This window comes from Caloenas nicobarica, chromosome 19, assembly GCF_036013445.1.
Source record: "Caloenas nicobarica isolate bCalNic1 chromosome 19, bCalNic1.hap1, whole genome shotgun sequence".
Taxonomy (NCBI): domain Eukaryota; kingdom Metazoa; phylum Chordata; class Aves; order Columbiformes; family Columbidae; genus Caloenas; species Caloenas nicobarica.
This window is the reverse complement of record NC_088263.1, coordinates 5,400,143-5,420,457: the sequence shown is the minus strand read 5'-3', so window position 1 is coordinate 5,420,457 and position 20,315 is coordinate 5,400,143.

Below are 20,315 nucleotides of genomic sequence, written 5' to 3'. Positions count from 1 at the left end.
AGGGTCAACACGAAGCCTCGCGTCGCGCTGAGGTTTTGCATCGACGCCTTCGGGGGCTGCAGCATCTCGGGCTCAGTCACCACCGCACAGAAAGGGCTGAGCTGAGCAGCTTGCAGGAACAGAGGGAACGGGACACCAAGGGTAGAGCCAAGGATTCTTGCTGCTTTATTCTTCTCGGAGTGAGGACCAGGCTCCTGTGCCCGGCCCCAAAGCAGCAGCCCAGCCTGGCACCGTCTCTCCAGGGAAACTGAGGCCAGAGGATCAAGCACTGGGACATACCAAAGACTTTGAATTGAACTCTTGTTCAGAGGGAACGGGCTGATGCCAGTGGTGCAGCGCAGCTCTCAGAGCAGCCTGGCTTGTTCTGCTCTCAAGATCTCCACCCTGCCACACATTAACATGCTCTCTAATTGCCAGTGTCCTCCCAGTATCTTGGCAATTTGTTGCTCTCAAGTTCGTTAGTTCAAACATCACTTATAACATCTCATCTCTAAGAACATATTTTATTTTAACTCTTGCAAATCCCCCCAGTATCTTCACAATTCTCTCCCAGGACAGATGTAGAAGCATTGCTGAGTTACTCTGTGCTTTCCACATTTTTCTGAATTGCTCCCCCTTTCTTGCAGCCCCTGGGAAGCTCAGAATTGGTGGACAATTCTTAACGCACTAACTTAATCTCCTGTTATGTATGTGTATATTCAGCAATTTTTCTACGCCTTCCCAGGCAGCCTTTCCTGTTTTCATCACATCTTTCCTGCTGCAATCCATATTCCTGCTGGCCTCACTAAGGGACCTAACGCAGATTTGTTGTTGCAGGAGGGGGGACTCATCTCTTCCAGCAGAGGTGTCCACCTGATAATGTGTCTCTCTCTCCTTTGGCTGTATATGAACCTGAGCTCAAGAGTACCAAACTTAAGCAGCTAAAGTTTGGAAAGAAGAACCCCACTCAATACCGTGGAAGCTCTTACTGAAATGCAACTCATGAAAAATCTCATCTGTGATTGCACAGGGAACCTTCCTGCTGAGTCTGAGAAAATGAAATCCCTACTTTTGACTTGAAAGACTTTTTAAAAATAAGTTTCTTCATTTTAAAAATATATTATTATTGTTTTTAATCTCCTTTAAGAAAGTACTCTCCCCTGCTGCTATTTTCTGGCCTAATTCTACCGCACGGTGGGTGGATGTGGTGCCACCACACTTGGTGATGCTTAAGGTAGCGGGTGAGTCACCTGCAGCCAGATCTTCAGTTTGCTACGAGCAACCTCCCTCTGCTCCCCAAAGTGTCCAGCTGCATGCCAAGAGCACAGCAACAACGATATGTCTGCAACTGCTCAGGGAAAGAGCATTTTAAAGGTAAAGATTTAAGGAAGGGGAAAAAAAAAAATGAGCAGAGATAAGGCTGAGACTGTGTCAGAAAGATGGAATACACATCTCAGAGAAAATCTAAAAGCAGATCATTATCCAAAAAATACTAGCTGTAAGCAACAGCTTGCAATGCAGAAGGAATATTTATCCACCAATGTTTTGATAGTCTTTCTATTTCCTTTCACTGAGGGGTAATATTATTCAGGGGTTAGTAACAGAGGTTTGGAGGTGGTCATGGGATTCTGGCATCTCACCCTAATTCTGCCCTTGCTGTGTGATGCTCATTAACCCCAGAGCACACCAGGGACCAGGCACTGTTGTGCTGGGAGCTGCACATCCCCGGAACAGAGAGAGCACTTCAGCCAAAGGGTTTGTATACACATGGGAATTAATTTGGATAACCAAAGACCAACTGTTTGGGGTCAGACTCAAGGTCCCTTTGACCATCTCTAGCAGCGGGTGCGTTGAACGAGGTATTTGCAGAGTGTTCCTGCCCCTACTCCGATCCTCCAGCTTCCACAACTTCGCTGCTCAGCGGCCTCTTTGACCCAGAAAAGGTATTTTGTGTTTAAAAGCAAGAGATAGGCTGTGAATTTAAATTCTGTGGCATCTTTCCTTTTGCAGTTGGTATGCCTTATTCCTGTTTGGTTTAGCTCACTTTCAAGCAGATTAAACTAAACTGGTACACAGCACTCTTATTATAGAATAAGTGCTCACAGAGAGAGCTGTTCAGGAATAATTATTCTGATTTAAACATTTCTGAATAATTCTATGCAAAGGCAAGCTCCAAACAGAGAGACAGTGGGTTGATGCGGCATACAGATGGAGGAGCGCAAGGAGCTGTAATACAGCGTATGAGCATTTGTGCTGGATTCCCGATTCTAAATGTTAACACATCCAGTCAGGAACAGAAACACACCAGGCGATCAATATGTCCAATGAAAACTAACACTATCACGGTGAATTCTGACCGTTAAATACGCCCAGCTAACTCCTCCTGAAAAAGACACATCGCAGAGCTTACTCCCCAAAAAAATTTAGTAAATAGGTTTGAAACATGAACGCAATCCAGAAAAATCACCATCTGCTTATGGAGAATTCGCAAACAGGAGAAAAAAAGTAGAAGGATTCTTTTAATAAATGATCCGTTATGAATTATTCACACAGCTCTAATTAACATTAGGATTCCTAATTTCTTCAGGCAGCCCTAGTGCATGATTCCTCTGCATTTTCCATCCAAGACCCTCTGAGCACTTTCCAGATGTTCCAGAGGTGAACCCCACTACCTCGTTTGAAGGAGACAGCATCTTCATTTGGCAGGGGGTGAAATGGACACACATCTAATGCGTTTTTCTTCAACTTTCACTTATTTATATCAATGTTAATGGCAGCTTCTGCCCTTTTCATCTGCAATCGTTTCAAGTCCTGTTCTTACACTGATGCAGGTGAGTGAAAGTGGCGGTTTAGAGTGTACTCAAGTGTCACGGGGACACAAGATTTGTCCGTTGTGTCTCAGGTGGTAGAGAATTGCTTTAGCTTTAACTGCAAAATGATCACCGTAATGCCTAAGGTCCAAATTTTCAAAGGCGTTTTGGTACTGGAGAACACAAAACAGGTGCCTAAATTGCCATGGCAATGTAAGTCATTAATACAGTTGGAAGTAAATTCAGGGAAAAATAGAATTTTTTACCTTTTTTATGGATACAAAACAAGTGTATCTACCCTACATCCTTTTTACCAACATTTTACTACAAACATAGAAATCTCAGTTTGTGGCAAATCTTCACTTTTCATAAATCTTTTTACTAAAGCAATGGCACCTCTTTAGCAAAAGTATTCCCAACAATGGAAGCTGCACATTTGCAGTCTGGAATTACGCAGTATAATGAGTTATGAGTCAGCATTACCCACTTATTACGGTAGGAGGATGGCTCCTATATTGCTATTTGAGCAGAGATTTACACCATAGCAAAAAGCTAATGTGTAGAGAACACTGAGGTTAAAGTTAGCCTTAATTCTAGCTCTATGGAAATTAAATGTTAGGGTTTTTCATTACAGACAAGTTGAGCTAAAAATGAATCCTCATTAACAGAATGCTGTGATATACGGTTACATCTTCCTTGTTGGCCAGAATGTACCGTCTCTGAATTTAGCTTAACAATTTCATATGGCATTTTCCTGTTCACTCCTCCTCCTTCACAGTTCAAGAATAGGAATAGCTCTTGCAGCTGAAGGACAGAAGTTGTTTTTCATCAAAGTATCATCGTTTAGAAAAACAAAACAAACCAAACCAAACAAAAAACCACCAAACTCCAAAAAAACCACACACAACCCAATTCATCTGCTCTCCCTATATGTCATTAAACACACTCAGCGGGCAGCATCCCAGTGACGTCCGCTTCAGAGTCCAGTTTGCTGCCTCCCCCGTCTCTCGGACTCCCGGCTTTCAGCACTTCCACGCCACCTTCTCATTTCCAAATCTAACACATCTTTATTAGCCTCTGACTTCCCTGAGTAAATCCTGAGGTTTCCTCGGGGAAATAAAAGTCAAAGCCTTGCCGTACTTCAAGAACTATTTGCAGCTGGTAGAAATGAAGGTACGATTTGGGTTTTGTAGCTTGAGAGGGTCAGAAAACTTTATAACCTGGGTGTGCAGCAAGCCACAGGGTATCTGAGGTACCAGCCTGGTGTCTACCTCTGGGTGTTACAGCCTTATGACAAGGCTGCCTGACAGGCAAATTGAGATAGTAAGTTCTGTGAGATAGGATGGAGCCTGAAGGTTATGATTTGTAGCTATCGAAGATCTGTCCAAGTGATACTTTATTTGGAAACAATTTTTTTTTTTTTTTACCTCTTGGCAAATCTAAGATTCTATCCTTGCTGGGGACCTTGAGCACAGTTGTGATGAGAGCTACATATATGGTATTAATTAACAAAAGCCTCCCCAGAAGAGACAGCATTTAAAATACAAAACAGTTCAGGCATAAGCCTTTTCCCTGTGGGCTACTGAGGCAGACGACACCAGGAGATTGCATTCCAGCCTTACCTGGAAATTGTAACTATACAGAGTAACCCTCCTTCCCCCCAGACTTACAAAAAGTAAGAGGGCAGAATGTAGCTGTCAAGCATGGTGATTATTTCATATTATCATCTTAATGGATATTTGGTACCATGTATGAAATTTGAGCAAGGGACTGGCTGCGTGGCTGCTGCTGCTTTTGCATCATGCTAAGATTTTTAGAGGTGCAGATGGAGAGAACCTCCAGTTCCTCATCTGTAAAACTGGAGTAAAGCACACCGCAATCGTCACAAGGAAGGCAGAGAGTGAATCTAACATCTTCACTTCAGTACCCATCAGCATTTCTAGCTGAATGAGCCTCTATAGCCTGGGACATAGGACTTATCTCAAGGTGCATTTGCGGGTGCCTTTTTATGGCACTGGAGTCACTCGCTACCTCCCCAGTTTGCTGGGATCTTCCAGTACCTCGATGCTAGGTGAAGCTGCTGTCTCTGCTACCATAATAATAGTTCCTCTATTCCTGCACCCAGATCCGAACACAGCCCAGTGTCCCTCCTGCTCAGATGCTGTTCATCGTGATGCAGTGACAAGGTCCCAGCGTTTCCGCATCCTTGTGCCTGTCACTGTGACCTGACTTGCCGGTGAAGGAGAAGAAATCTCCCCTGGCTTTCCCTCCCCAGCTTCTCTGTTCCGCACACAGTGAGCAGGTCCCGGCGGCATCCGAATTGCCTGGCTGAGTCCTGTACGAGTCTCTCCTCCTTGCTGAACTGCCGTGGTAAATCAGGATTAAACTACAGTCTCTGTCGCACCATAAAACCTTGAGCTCTTTAGCACCAGTCAAGAGGCGACACCACTCCCAGCCTCATCAGGAATGGTTTCTTTTTACAAATGTTCACTGACTGTAACTGTCCCCATCGCCTCTGTTCCCTACACTCATGCTGCATCCAGCCAGCGTTGTGTTCTGAGGACAAGTGACGCTAGTGGGTTTAAAAAAATAAAAAAAAAAGAATAACAAACCAGACAACAGTCCATAAATCTAGTTCTCCTGCCTGATCATTGCTTCCTTCCATCTCCCTCTGGCATTGTCGGAAAGTGGCTCTTGGAACAACCTCTTAAAAATGTATCGGCAAGAAGAAGGGAAATTGTTCTCGGTGACAACAATACCGTACACATATTTGTATATTTATTCTGAAGATCAAATTGATAACAACAGGTCTCTTCATGCCTGCTGATTTATCTGCTGAACAGGTATCTATGCCGTATGCACCGCATGGCTATAACTGTCATGGCTGATATAGGGATAAGATGAATAACCTCTACAGATTTCAGGTACAAGTAGGAAAATGTAATCATAACTCACTTTAGAACCTAGTGATACATATTTATACTTTGCCTATCACAGGCTAGCAAGCCTTTCCCTTTTATTTTGCATTCATGGACCTGTGATGCACATCAATCTTTTTTTCAGTTTGTTAATATTGTTGTCACTCAACTGAAATTTATCATCACATGACTTATGATTAGGAGACAGTTTCATCTGAGGAACATTCTCTTAATTTACCACATTCAAATTTCCTCTCCTCGCTCGGCTCTGTATTGCAGAGACCGATACCTTTCCTTGGTTCAAACCTTTTCTGCTTTTTTCCTCCAAAATGAAAAGCAGTAAAATGTCATAACTATTTATAACCTGAACAAGAAGTCAAAGTAACAAAATAAAATAGATATAAACTCTTAATTAGCCCCAAAGGACTTAGTGGATGGGCTCAAACGCCCATAACTAATTTCTTTTGGGAGATCTGGCCTTGAAGGATCCCCCTTTGGATCACAGAATCATTTTGGTTGGAAGAGACCCTCAAAATTATCTTTTCCCATTGCAAAAAAGAGCAGAAATTACTTAGTGCAGCAGCCTTGTGCAAAGGCAGTCAGAACAGCAGCTTTGCCTACTTTGGGGCAGGGTTTTTTTTGGGTTTTAAAGGCCTCCCGCTCTTCCAGTCTCACCACGCTCCCTCTGGATTTTATGCTGCCATGGGGATGTGGCTCCATCACCGCAGCCACACTGGCTGGGTTGGGCTCTCTGCACCTCGGTGCATTTGGGGACACAGGTGACCCCAAGCAGGGCCACCTCGTCTGGGCAGGTGAGACCATTTCTACTGCTCCAGCCCCAGCTCCTGCCCCAGGACGGGTGGTCCCGGCCATTGCCAAAAAGTCTCCACCACCAAACTTCACTGAGGGAAGAATTTAACTTTTCTTTCCTTCAATCTTTTTTTAAAAGATCATAAATATTTATGAAGAGCCTGTCAGTCACTTTTAGGGTTTCTGACTGAGTGTGTCACAAGAGAAGGGCTTTTATGAGGATTTATAGTAAATTGCAGTAAATTGTATTCCTGTCAGGGAGCAGAGAGGAGTTATGCGGTGTCAGGGGAAAGAAAGCAATCTCCAGAGTACGATGGCGATGCTACAGGGTGAATCTGTCCCTGCCCTGGGGGTCACCGCGATGCTTCTGCGCTTCTCAAGTGTCACTTCAGTCCTCACACTTCAGCCAGGCACAGTCAGGAGAAACTCCTTCTTCTTGGGCAGAAATCACAGCAAAGCACCCTAATCTAGCAGGTCAATTGCTTTACATCATTTCTCCATGGCTAGATACTGCCTCTACACAAAACCGCAACACACACCGATGCCAGATGTTATACCCAACTCTAACATTCCTTTAAACTGCATCCCAACAGGAAAGCAGTCCTGAATTCTCACACCAGCAGGATTTGGGGGCTTTAAGGGATGTAAAAGTGGGCCTGAGACATCAGTGCAACAGCAAGTGTTAAAGAGACACCTTTCCTGCAATAAAGCAAATCAAGACAAAGCCAGAGCATGTTACAGGAGTACATTATTGCAACTATCCGTTGTAAAGCAACAGCAGGAGACAGAGGCTGCTGTAACAATACACTTCACCAAAACATGCTGAAACATGCTTGTCCACACAGAAGTCCTTTGTCCTCAAAAGAAATCAAGGTTTCAACAACAATTCCTCAAAAGCTCCACCCAGTAGAGCCCTTGCACCAAATTATTCTCCCATCATATTGTCACCTCCAGAAAACAAAAGCAGGACAGTAACATCACTTACCCCGGTACCATAACCAAAAGCCCTCTCCCATATGAGCTACATCCCTGTTGTACTAAAGCATAAACTACTCTCTCTCTCTGTCTCTCAGCGCTTCAATCCTAGCAACCTTAAAACAAATGAAAAAGTAAAGGACGACATTTTTTAAACCTGCCATGGTTTCATCTGATTTTGCTACTCATCATTAGGACTACAGAAGATTAAGGGGAAAACTGATGACACCCCAACACTGAAGCAAACCCTCCACGGATCATGGCATATTAACCTGAAAGCGCTTGATTGCATTATCCTACCAGCTCCAGAACCATGCTATTATTCTTTGGCTGATTCTATCACTTTATATTTTGCTCATTAAAGCTGGGGAAGAACGTCAAGATCACATTTTGCCCAACAAGAAAGAAGTGTGAAGACGGGAAGTGCTTTTGCATTAATTGAATCAGGATGACAGTGCGAGCAGCTTTGAGCCCCATAAATCTAGACAGGCTCTTGTCAGATAAAGTATCAATGCTCTTTATCAAACTTTGTCCATAGATTTATAGAGTGCTCAGACCACAGATCTGTAGTTCCTCAATGTAATCACTTCAGCATTTTCTAGCTATGCTACCAACCTCCATGTGAAATAATGGAATTTATTGACAGAGAAGGAGGCACTGCAATTTTGCTGTTGTTTAGAAAAATTGCCCATCAATGAGGTGTCAGTAGAGAAAGACAAAAGATATTACACTAAGATGACTATCTCCTGACTCCTGCTGAATTGGTAGATGAGCCATTAGCTTCCATGGAGGGAAAAGTGTGGTCACTCTTCCAGAGAACTGCTCTGTTTTTTACTTAAAAATTGTACTGCTCCAAGACCAAAACAAACCAAACCAAAAAAAACCCCCACCAAACCCAGACTTGTTCCAGTCTGCTGAATTACTTCAGTCACAGTTTGCAAGCCAAAAGTCTGGGTTTTGTCAGTGTTGTTTTGGTTAAGCTATCACAATATTTAATCTCTTAATAATACAGGTCTGTCTTTGCACAATTCCTGTTCACATCTCACTGTCTATTAAAGTGTGTAACTACCACTGATCACGTTAGCTAAACGCATATTATTCTTCCTCTCAACATTAGGGGATACAGAGCGAGTTTGGGAAAGACTCTTAAAGTAAGGCTGAATAGAATATATTTTTAAAATTTTTTTTTGTACTGTTGTAAGTCTCCTGACTTCTTGTTTGGTTTCAGGAAGGAAACAGAGGAATCTTGCCAGGAATTCTTAACAAAACAGGGTTTACATTTACTGCAGGGAGTGAGAATACATGTTCATGTGGGCATCAATTTATAATGCTCTGTGTGTCTTGAAGCATCCTTTTCAGAGACGGCTGCATGAGCTGGCACATGGTCTAATGCTTTGTGAGCAGGACTTCTGGGGCTTGCTGTGATAAAAGTCTGGGACTTTGAGTGTTGCTCCAATTGGCTTCAGATAACCTTGATTTCAACAATTAGTACGACCTCCCTTTGTATTGACTATCCTCTAAGAGTGCTCAAACTGTCTTAAAAAAAAAAATCTTCCCTTAAAAAAATTATTATTTTCCACCTGCCAACAACAGAAAAGATTTTATGATTGAACGATAGTTAGAGCCTAAGCCAGATGATGAGCCCCCCCTGGAACACTCCGACGCTTCTGTTGAAAAGTCCTAATCATGTCATCAGCAGATAATGTTGCGACTTGTTTCCTGCTGGGTTCTATTAATCCTGCTTCCCCCAGCATGCTTTGATGCCCATTACTGCTCCAACTATTACTGCAAGGTGCTCAAACAGATCCATGGACTACGGGCTCTGCTGCTGTATGAACACCTTGGGACTCCAGACAAGAATCTCATTCCTTTATTTCCAAAAAATACAGACTTGAACTGAAAGGAATACCTGGTTAAGCAGACACACCGTGTCTCCCATTCTCCCTGGACGTTGCAAGACGGTGTCGCTCGCTCATTAAATGCCACTTCATTCTGGTACCAAAGCACTTTGTGGGAGATGCAGAGGTGGGAACGAGTTCATTCTTCTGTGCTACAGCAGCTCAGGCCCCAAATGAAATCAGGGCTCTGTTGCTCTAGGCAAGATATACATGCTTAGAAATCCTGCCTGGCCTCCAGCACACACCGTTCAAGCAAATGAAGGAGAGGTGGAAGGAAAGGCAGAAATCCTGAAGAACGCAGGGACTTGCCTCAGGCTGCAGAGAAGGTCAGCGGCAGGGGCAGAGCCCAAGGAGCTTGACCTAAGAAATAATCAGGAATGAAGTATAAGCAGTCTCAAGCCTATATCTCTGGGCTAGAACAAATTCCTTACTTTGATGTGACATTTTAAATTGTACCAAACTCCCAGCCTTCTCACCGTGCCTTGGTGACCCTTAGGGAACAAAGGGGGACACGCAGCAAAGGGCAGCCCAAGCAATGGAGTTGAGCAGAGAAATAAAATACTAGAATGAAGCATCATGGTTTCCTAGCATCAGCAAAAAACCCCACAAAGTCCAGCTCAGCCACACGCAAGACATTCAGTCAGAAACGATAAATAGCAACAGGGACCATTGCATAATGCTGTCACGTAGTGAGACAGGTACATAACACAGAGGGGACTCATTTTAGGCAGAAAGCTCCTGTTGGAAGAGAATGACTGGCTTGTAACATACCCCTGCTACATGAACATTTCCCAGTTGTGAGTTCATTTGGAAGCATGCTCTTCAAATCCTGTCCTGGCACCATAGAATATCATGCTTAAAAAGACATTGTGCAGCCAGGGACAGGAGTGCTGCTCAACATCTCACAAGGAAAGCCCGTTCTCACAAGGTTTCCAGTCAAACTGAATAAATCCAAAGTTCAAGGAACTTCCACACAATCAAACTCCCTGTATGTAAGGACGATGCACATCCTACATCCCACCTGAAGCTGACTCAGAGGTAGCGTCCTCTTGTGACCCTGATGCTGAAGAAAAGGCTCAGGAGAAAGTTTGTGAGGTAGGGAAGCGATGCTGATAATCTTGACCAAAGAGAGGGGACAGCGGTAAAATTCAGAAGGGCAAGCTGCAAGTTAAATAATATTTTAAAAGGTAGGTTAATTACTGAAAGTTAGACTGACCCTTTCATACTAAGCCAGAAGCTGTTCTTAGCATCATAGTATCTGACACAGTGCACACCAAGTAGACTTGATCTCCTGATCGAAAGAGAGAACATGGATTAAAGCAGAGTTATTTCCATTAAAAAAAAAAAAAAAAAAAGTAAAAAAGAAAAAAAGGACATGACTACCGGGGGATTGGATGGCTCAGGGGTCTGTTAATAGCATAGAGCGTTATTCACATTTCAAGGTCTCTGGTCTGATTACAGACCAGGTCAATGAGGAGAATGAAAGCCATTGCATTTAATGGCTGGTTAGTGATAGATGTGAAATGAATTGATGGTCTCAATCCAGTTCAGAGCAGACTTCATGAAAATGCCTCAACCTGCCTAGCAATTTTTTTTATACAAATGCAGACATCTGAGGAAGGAATAAACCAAGATTAAAGTATCAAGCTAAGGCATCTTTTATCCATTCCACCCTCTGCTCTGCAATTTCTCCCAGGTCTGGCAAATCACCTGGTTCCTCACAGTCTCAGTTCTCTTTATGTAAAGCAGAGATGACATTTGACCACCTTTTAGTAAGGCATGAAGATAAACACCTTAACGTAGAGGTCAGGGAGCTGTAAGCTTGGGTACCCCTTCCATCCCAAGGGGATCCATGTGCCCCTCTGCCTGCAGAGATCTCCCCTTTGCCTGGGGGTTAGGCAGCAGAATGATGTTCCTAGACGCTGCTTCAGAAAGCCTCAGTCCTCAAGGCCATCAATCAGTCACCCTTCACAAACGCTTAATTCATTTAAGGGAGGGAAAAATAAAAAGTAGAGCAAAGAAAGAACTAGATTTCATAATGGGGAAGACTGAGTGGGAGTCTGCCTTTGAAGCGCCTACAAGAGAATCTAATCAAGGCATTTACTATAAACAGAGAAAAATCGATCACAGAACATTTTTAACATTTAAAACATGTCTCTGTTTGGACAGCTGAGACATCCCATTACTGCGAATGACACAGCCGGATCAAGGGTCTACACAATTTGAGAGAGCTGTAAATCATCCCCAGACCTTCGGGCATGCAAACATTTACAGAATTGCTTTAAATTATTTGTAAATAATGGGGCAAATTCATCCCTGGGCACAGAGTGGCTATCTGCCACCAGGTTCAGCAGGAACTGCATCGCCTCACTCCAAGGCTGAGCTGCGCAGGTGGACACGCGGGGCTGGGGAGTTCAGAAACGACCCTGCACACCCACCCAGCAGAGGATGATCTGATGGGCAGTGGGAGTTGTACAAATACACGTTCAAAAGACACAGGTGTAAATGCAAGTAGGGGCAAGAAAGCAGCTTTTGTATATTTTTACACTCTTGTGAGACACTTATCTTGTCTAGAGCATTGCTGAGCCAAACGCAAAGATAACAGTAGATAACAAAGTAGGGAATAATTTATGGGCTGATAAGTAAGGGTGAGCGTGAGGGCGTATAGGAGTTGGATTCCACTAACACCGGTGTCCTCTTCGTTCACTTAACACCAACCTCCAGTGGTGCTGGAAGCAGCTGGTGCCTCCCATGCTCCCCAGTAGTTGACAGCTCCTAGGTTAACATGGTTTAAACAATAAACATAAAACCCCCCCCCGCACTGGGTCTTGGATACTGCTGGCGAGCAGCTCTCACAGCACTTTCTATGCAAGGCCAGTGTCATTAACTGAGTTTCACAAGGCAAGATGATGGGCCTTGACCAGTATCATCCAGCAGGACATGTGGGGAGTGAATCCAGGTCTCTTGGACACTCTGCTGATTGGGCCACCCCCTGGTGCTCTTCTGAAATAAAAGCAATAACTAGGGGCTAAATTACGTCCTGCAGGTGAAAGGATCAGGATCTCAGGAGCTACCTACTATCGCTCAGCTCATCCAGAAAAAACAAAGTCAGTGGCAGTGTGCTCAGCAAGCAGGGATGCACCAGCACTGAGGACCTCTCAGATCTCTAAAGGGAGAGAAAAAAATTTAAAAAACCACGCACCACACAGACTGTGGCTTGATAACAGCTGGAACCTGAGGCAAAGCCTGTACTTTTTGAAGACACGGTCTACATGATATCTAAACACACTCAACAGGAGACAATGGTGAGGCCCTTGCATTCTTGACCACATCTTGATGTTTCAAATTAGAGCTTTTAATAACAGTATGTTATAATGCGAGCCAAAACGGGATCAGTGGGGTTACCGACACGTTATAGCGGTATCAGGGCAGGAGTCCTCCTGCCTGGCTCGTTACTACTGGTGGAAGTCAGTCTATCCAGACACAAGAAGAGTCCCATCAGCAGTAAGTCAACAGGCTGCTTCTCTATGTCCAGGGCTGTTAATCTCAACATAAGCTGTGCTAAGGACAGCCTTGTTAAAGAGAATTTTAATAAAGGGCTGATTTGTAAACACATATGACCCCAGCCTCATTTGTAACATAAGGAACACGCACTCTCTTGCCTCTCTGCTAAACTTTAAAAAGGCCATTTGCTGTGATACATTACCCTCTGAATTCTCAACATATTTTCCTAGAACATTTCCTATAGACTTTCTATTGAAACTAAATGGAACTATCCATGTTGGATTACTTTATAAAACCTCCCTAGAATTTCTTGCTGATGCTTTATAGATGATACTTGCAAGCAGAAAGGAGAATAAAGAATTCCTGTTCCCCCTCTGTGTCCCTAGGGCTGCTGGCAAAAATGGAGCCAGTTTTCCCTCTGTGAGGAGCCCATGGAATTTCTGACTCAGAGGCATCTCAGAACATCTGTAAAGAGCATTTATTGATTTGTATTTGCACATTTGGAAAAGCAAACTCAAAAATTGACATTATATAACAAAAAGGTTTTTTCCTTCTTTATTTTGTACAAGTATTAAAGGGGCCATATTCTAGTTAAGTGACTTCCCAAGCAATCCTATTGGTTCTCCAGGAGATTGCATTAAGGAGGTGCAAATCAGCAGAGAATCTGGTGTGCTGTATTTACCTTCTGGTTGAAATCAATACAAAATATCACTTTTTTTTTTTCTTCAAGTGCAGAGGCTAAACCCCACATGATAAATTAAACACACAGACTTGGCACTAAAAAAATCCAGAACCTGAAAGGCTGATAGGCAGCCACATTACAGTGTCCAAAATCCCTTTCCACACCAAAATATTAGCTTACTAAATTGAAAAGCACAGGATTACAGAGACCAGAGAAAAAAGGCCTTAAAACCAGTCTCTCCTGGGACAGCAAGCACAGGGATAACCTGCACCGGGACTGTACGGGCTGCTCTTGTCTGCTAGGCAGGTAAAGAATTCCTCTTCATAGCAACACTGACCATTTGTTATTTAAGGACTAACTTCCTTGGCGATAGGCTGTCTGAACACTAACACATAAAATGCAATCCACAGTATCTCAGCTCTTGGTCCAAAGAAATTCTGGGAGACACTTCAAATTAGCATTATGTTCATTTGGGAATTTAAAAATAAAATGGAAGGGATCTCTCTCCATGGTTCCAAAAAAGAAATACAGCATCGTCTGATGATGCAGCTTTGTAACGCTTTCTCATCAAGTCCTTTCATTCTCATCACACCGGTGACTGGCACAAATATGGTGATGGAGGAGAAAGGCAGTGACCTGCCAGGACAGCTCACCCTGCCTTGAATTCATCCCCTTCTTTCCTAGTAGGGTCACCAGCCCCTTCCCTACCAGGCTGTTAATGTGCACACTATCAGATAACACAGCTATTTTTAATTTGTTCCTAGGGATATGATTTGTGAGAGGAAAAACAAACACACACCAGAAAATGGATAATAAATACATTTCAATAGATTTTTAAAGAAATCTTCCTTTTGCAGTAATGGTGGAAAAACAAAACAAAAAGAAACCTGACTGAGTTCTGTCCAGGGAAACCGTGCCATGTGTTTCTTGCCACAGGGGATCAGCTTGTCAATGCACAGAATGATAAGTTTGTTAGTATGAGTGCTAGACACATTTATGCCGATGGAAAAAAAAAAAAAAATCTTACTTGCCCACGTGCAAGGATCTGTGCCACAGATGACCTTATTGAATTTCCAAACCAGCCATTCCTGCAGGCTGCTGGTTCCAGCCTGGCAGAGGATCAGCCGTCAGAGCGAGATCCGTATACGTGAACCAACACAGCTCAGTTGAAGTCAAAAGAGAGATGCTCCTGCAAACAAGCACCTGACTTCATCTACAAAGCTGGCGAGCTGGCCATTTCTGTTCACACAATCTGAACGGCATATGCTTTGAGAAATGATGAATTGTGGATCAGTCTGACTACTCCCCTTTAACACCACCAGCACAGACCACATTAGGCTTGTGCCGTCCTCGTGATGGACCGACGGACACATCACCCGATGGGTGGAAATGAAGGTCAGTGGGGTGTGATGCCTATTCAGTGGGTGAGGTAGGAAAAGCATCATTTACAGCAGAGCCTCTAAACAGATGGTTGGCAAGAGGGCATAAAGTGACTTAGAGTGTTCACAAAGGGAAGTGGGATCATATGGCAAAGCTGTAATCGTTATTAATTATCTATTACCAGATTAGAGGTACATTAGTGACCTGCACCACTTATCCAGTGCACTAAACCATGCAAAGGTTCTCATAACATAATAAGGTTAAAACAATAATGAAACAGTACAAGAACATGACAAACCATAGCACAACACTGTCACCATTAGTTGGGCTCCTGAAAGAGTGCTTGAGCTGAATAACACCAGTTCCCATGGAAGTGAGTCAGGTTATATTATGGAGATGGGGAGTGGATACCATACAAATAATTGCTTGCAAACATAACTAGCATTTTCCTTAGGTGGTGGCTCAGGGTTACGTGAATAAAACCAGAGCTAACCAAATTCCTCTGAATGCTCCCGTTAATTTATGTGGCTGAACTCAAGCTGCAGAACTTGCTAAAGTAGGTCATCAAAACAGACAGTGAACTAGGATAAAATGAGAGGGACTGACCCTTGAGCGAACCTTGATCACTTCAGTGGCCTAAGAACTGGTGTGTTGTGTGGGGGTTTTTTTGTTTGTTTGGTTTGGGGTTTGTTTGTCTTTGGGGGTTTTTTTTGGTCTCTTGCTGCATCCCTTTGTAAGGATTTGCTGAAAAGGTGATGGAGAAAAGTGGTCGAGTCCAACCACTAAGTTACTTAGAGTTTTGCAGCCATGGGATGCAAGCTTGGCCATCAGCTCCCGGCTCAGCAAAGGCTGCCTCTGGGCTTGTCTTGTTCTCATTAGGAAACGCCACCTTCCTCTTCCTCCACACCGCTTGGGAGGAAGCTTTCAAACAATTGCCAAAGCGCTTGTTATTAGCACTGTTGGGCTCCTGCCCAGAGATCCCCATCACCACCCCGGAATGTGTTTGTGCTGTGCTACACACACACACAAAATAAAAAAATCTCAATTCTTCCTCCAAATTGCTGATGCTCAGAGCATCTTCACCGAGATCGTGTGCTCCTGAATCGCCTTCCCAGTGCTGTCCCTACCTTGGAAGAGCAGGGTCACTAGAGAGTCCTAAATGCATTTGAAAACAGCAGACTGCAATCCCTGACACATTAATGAATCTCTCTAATGAGGTCTCCCAGTGACTGAAAGGAACAACCCCCCACACCCCACTTCTCTTCCTGACACATGCAGGTATGATGTGCACAGTCACAGGTGTCCAGGGGAGAAAGCATTTCCAAAAAGATCGTTTATAACCCCAGACAGCTGGCACCAGCTGCATGTCAAAAACCAGTGTGGTCTTAGACAAAGATTATGATACCATTGGAGAAAAAGATACTCTTTTTTTTTTAAGTCTTAACCTTGTCTCAATCCAAAATTAAAAAAAAAGAAAAAAGGAAAAACCAATAAATCTTAAATTCTATTCAGCTGGGACAGATGGCAAAGATATTAAATATTTGGGCATTTGGCCAAGTGCACATTTAAAGCAAAAATTGATGCTAGTGAAATAGCCTTTTGTCCTTTTAAAAACCCTCTACAAGTTGATTATTATCCACCAAGAAAAAAAAAAAAGGAAATAAAGGAAATCTAGCTCAGAAATGCATTAACAGATCACTCTGAGTAACAACCCGGCAGAGTTTATGGCGCAAAACATGAACCTTATTTAGAAAGCATTTGGTTGGGGTTGATAATACACAGTATCACCAGAGACCAGCACAGTCTGCTCTGCTGTAGCTCAACTGTCTTCCACCTTGTGCTGATTTACTGTACAATTAAGACAATGTCTATGAGATCTAAAGCAAGTACCTACATCCAGGGGTTTACTCCTAGATCTACTTATTATCATGCCAGCACGTGAAGTATCTCTTTCCAAGCCCTGCTGATAGTCCCTGACAAAAGGCACAATCCTGCGGAGTGCTGAGGATGCTGCGTTCCCACTGAATCCACCAGAGGATGAAGGTGTTTTTGCATTGCAGAAGGTGTCCAAAGGCACACTCGGAGCTCAGCATCTGCTCCAAAGCCCATTTCCATTCAGAATTAAGAGCAAGCAATTATTTTTTTTCCCTTTCCTTATGAGTGAATCAAATAAATGGACTGAGAGTTATTTCTCCCCTGAATATTTTTTGTGCTTTTGAAAGATACTGCTGGCAGACTGATTGCTCCAGAATATTTATTTAATTTACTTACTCGTTGTTTAAATTTATGCTGCATGTTCATTCACTATTCTCTAGGTACACAGACAATGAAAATATATACAATTCTTTTTTGAAATATACCATGTCACAGATGTAGGCAAACAAGAATAATGGGGAGGTGGAAAGTATGCTGAAAGGAAAGGCTGAGACACAAGCACAGCAATGCTGGGATCTTCTTGTTCCTTGGCAAATGGGGTCAACATAAGATGACCTGCCATCACATCCGGGGAAAGAGAGGCACAGAGTAGGGCTGAATTTTGCAACTGTTATAAAAGGTAAGTACAAATCAAAAGCAGGTGCAAAAATATTGAGTCTGTAGCATAATTAAGTACATAGATGTTTAGATTCCATGCTTGTGCCAATCATTGATTGCCAAGAAAAAAAAAAGAACGAGTTTGGACATCTAAAACCTCTTTCTCCAAACAAAAAGAAACCTTCAAAAACCAGCCTTTGGAGCCAACTGCATTTAAATTTCTAGTAAATTTTCTTTTTTTTTTTTCCCCCTGGATAAAATTAGCAATGCGATTATTGATTTTTATGTAGCTGGAAACATATAGGTAAAGCTAAAAGAAGGGTAAATAAAACATGATGGAGTCTCAGGGTTAGATAAAAGAAAGTGCTTATAAATGCAGAAGTCCATGAGCAGAACAGAAACCATGAAGGGTTCAGGCAAGAGGCCAGGAAGCCGATTGCATACTGTAAGCTATTATTTGTGTTGAAAATCTCCAGGAATTGACTGAGTATAAGCTTTCTCAAGCAAGACCTTTCACCAAGATCTATACAGTTATAATCATCCCATAATATTTATATTGCAGGAATTTCCATAAGTATTATCTTGCCTTGTCTTTGCAGGCAAAGCAACTGGTGCAGGTGCACATGGGCAGCTTAAGCAAATTGGTTAACAGGGGTGATGTGATGTAATGTTGTTGGTTTAAGTGATCTTTGATCAATAGCATTCATGAAAACAGCTGAGTTTGTTTGCCCTTAATGCCAGGAGGTATTTTAGTACTTCAGTAGTTTTAAAACTAGGGGACTGAGCCCAAGAAAATCAATATGAAAGTGAAAATCTTCCAGGTTCTTAGTGGAACTTACAAAAGGTGGGATGCAAAATGGTCAAAAGCTCAACAAGAGTTGAGACTCCTGTATGATCACCTATTCCTTCTTCATGTGATAGGGTCACCTCTCTCTCCTCTTACCCTCAGTTTACCCACTTTTAAAGCTGATTTAAGAAATGAGATGATCTGCACCAGTGCAGTTGCATCAGGCTCACCATACCTAGGGTGAGATTCAATATCTGAAGTAGTTAAGCCAAAAAACATACAGGGATTTAAAGATCTGTATCACCAACATCCACCAAAAGCAACAACTACAATTTGTAACAAATCAAGCATTAAAACTATATTGACATTTATGTATATGTATGTATATTTAAAAATAAAGTATCTTCATCAAAACTGACATAAGGAGAGAGCTGACTGTAGCAGATAGTTCTCACAGATCGATGTTACCTTGACCTTCGTGTGTCATGTTTTTGATGCTGTTACATTTTTTTGCAGAATCAGACAAGCTCATACTTCTGCAAAGGAATTTACTGTATCTCAGTGATACAGACTGCATAGCATTTAACCTTCCCAGCCTGAGTTTAAATGGAGTTGTGCACGCACGTGTCTTTCTGCATTGCTGGGCTAATTTCTACTTCTCCAACCAGTCTCATAAGTACAGGGCAGATCTTGCATGGAAGAGACTGCAGAGTCAGTACACAAAGGACAACACAAGCCATAACGCATAGAAATTTGGTAAACGATCAGTTGAAAACATAACATTAGATTAACATAATGAAATAAATGCCACTGTTCTTACATTAAACAAGGTGGCCAAGAGCAGGGATATATGACCTATTGCCTTCACTGCTGTTGCAGGATATAAGAATACGGGACCATATATCCAGCTCTTAAGAGACAAAGCTGAGTGTGTCACTTTTCTGCTCTCCCTTATCTACTTTTTCTACACCTCTCGGGACACAGATTGTGCCCAGACATGACTACATTGAGATGGGTCCATTTTGGGGCCGGCAGTGGCTATTGCCATGCGAACAGTTATTAGCACCATGAATAATGCAACAAACTCAAGCATCAAGCTGCAATGTGGCCCAAATCCTGCATTTCTGCCCTCGCATTGCTGCAGACTCACCAGCTGATGCTGGGCACCTCTTGTCCAGATGCCTCAGTTTCCACAGCTGCAAGAAGGAGATAACTGTGCCAACCAACATGCCTTAAATACTTTGAGGTGCAAGTATTAAGAGCTTTGAGACGTAAAATTTGTACGGTAGACTGCAATATTATTCACCAACTAGACATAATCAGCAAGAAGGATGACTCAGATATGGTTCTCATTGCTCCAGAGCAATAAAAAAAATATCTTCCACAATAAATTTTAAAAATTAGTTTGTGTCATTTCTGAGTTACTGGAAAAGTAACTTGGCTTGTTCTGTTCTTATAAATAAAATGCCATCAAATTATCACAAACAGCATGAAACATGATGTTCAGCAGAGACAATCCATAGCGACAGGTCTTCTTGTGTTCAGGGAGTTTGCTATGTGGTCCTACTGCAATTCACCTGTGAATTGAACCATCTGCAATTAACTTAGTCCTGCTAGCAACCAATAGCTATTAAATTCACCCATCAAAAGCATTTCCTTATATAGAGCATCAAGTGTTTAATCTCAGACCTGAACAACAGCACCAGAAGGTTTTATTTTTCAAGTCAAGTCACACTGTATAAGTGTCAAAAGAAAGATTTTAAAAAATAAGGTTTGAAGACTATTGGGAGAAATTGGAGCATTCCAGGTACAAATAGAGAACACGGTGTGTCTGTCACATGGCTAGCAGCAGAGAGAAATGTAATCTACAGGAACAGCACCGCTTTTTCTTTATTTTCACTTCGCTCAAAGGGCACTTTTCATCTGCAGTTCCCATCCCGGTGGGTGGCAGCTGTCACACAGGTTCAGAAGCCAGACCCAAAAATAATCCACACCACCTCGATTCCACCCTGCGGGACCCGGGCTTACTTAAGAGGTGGC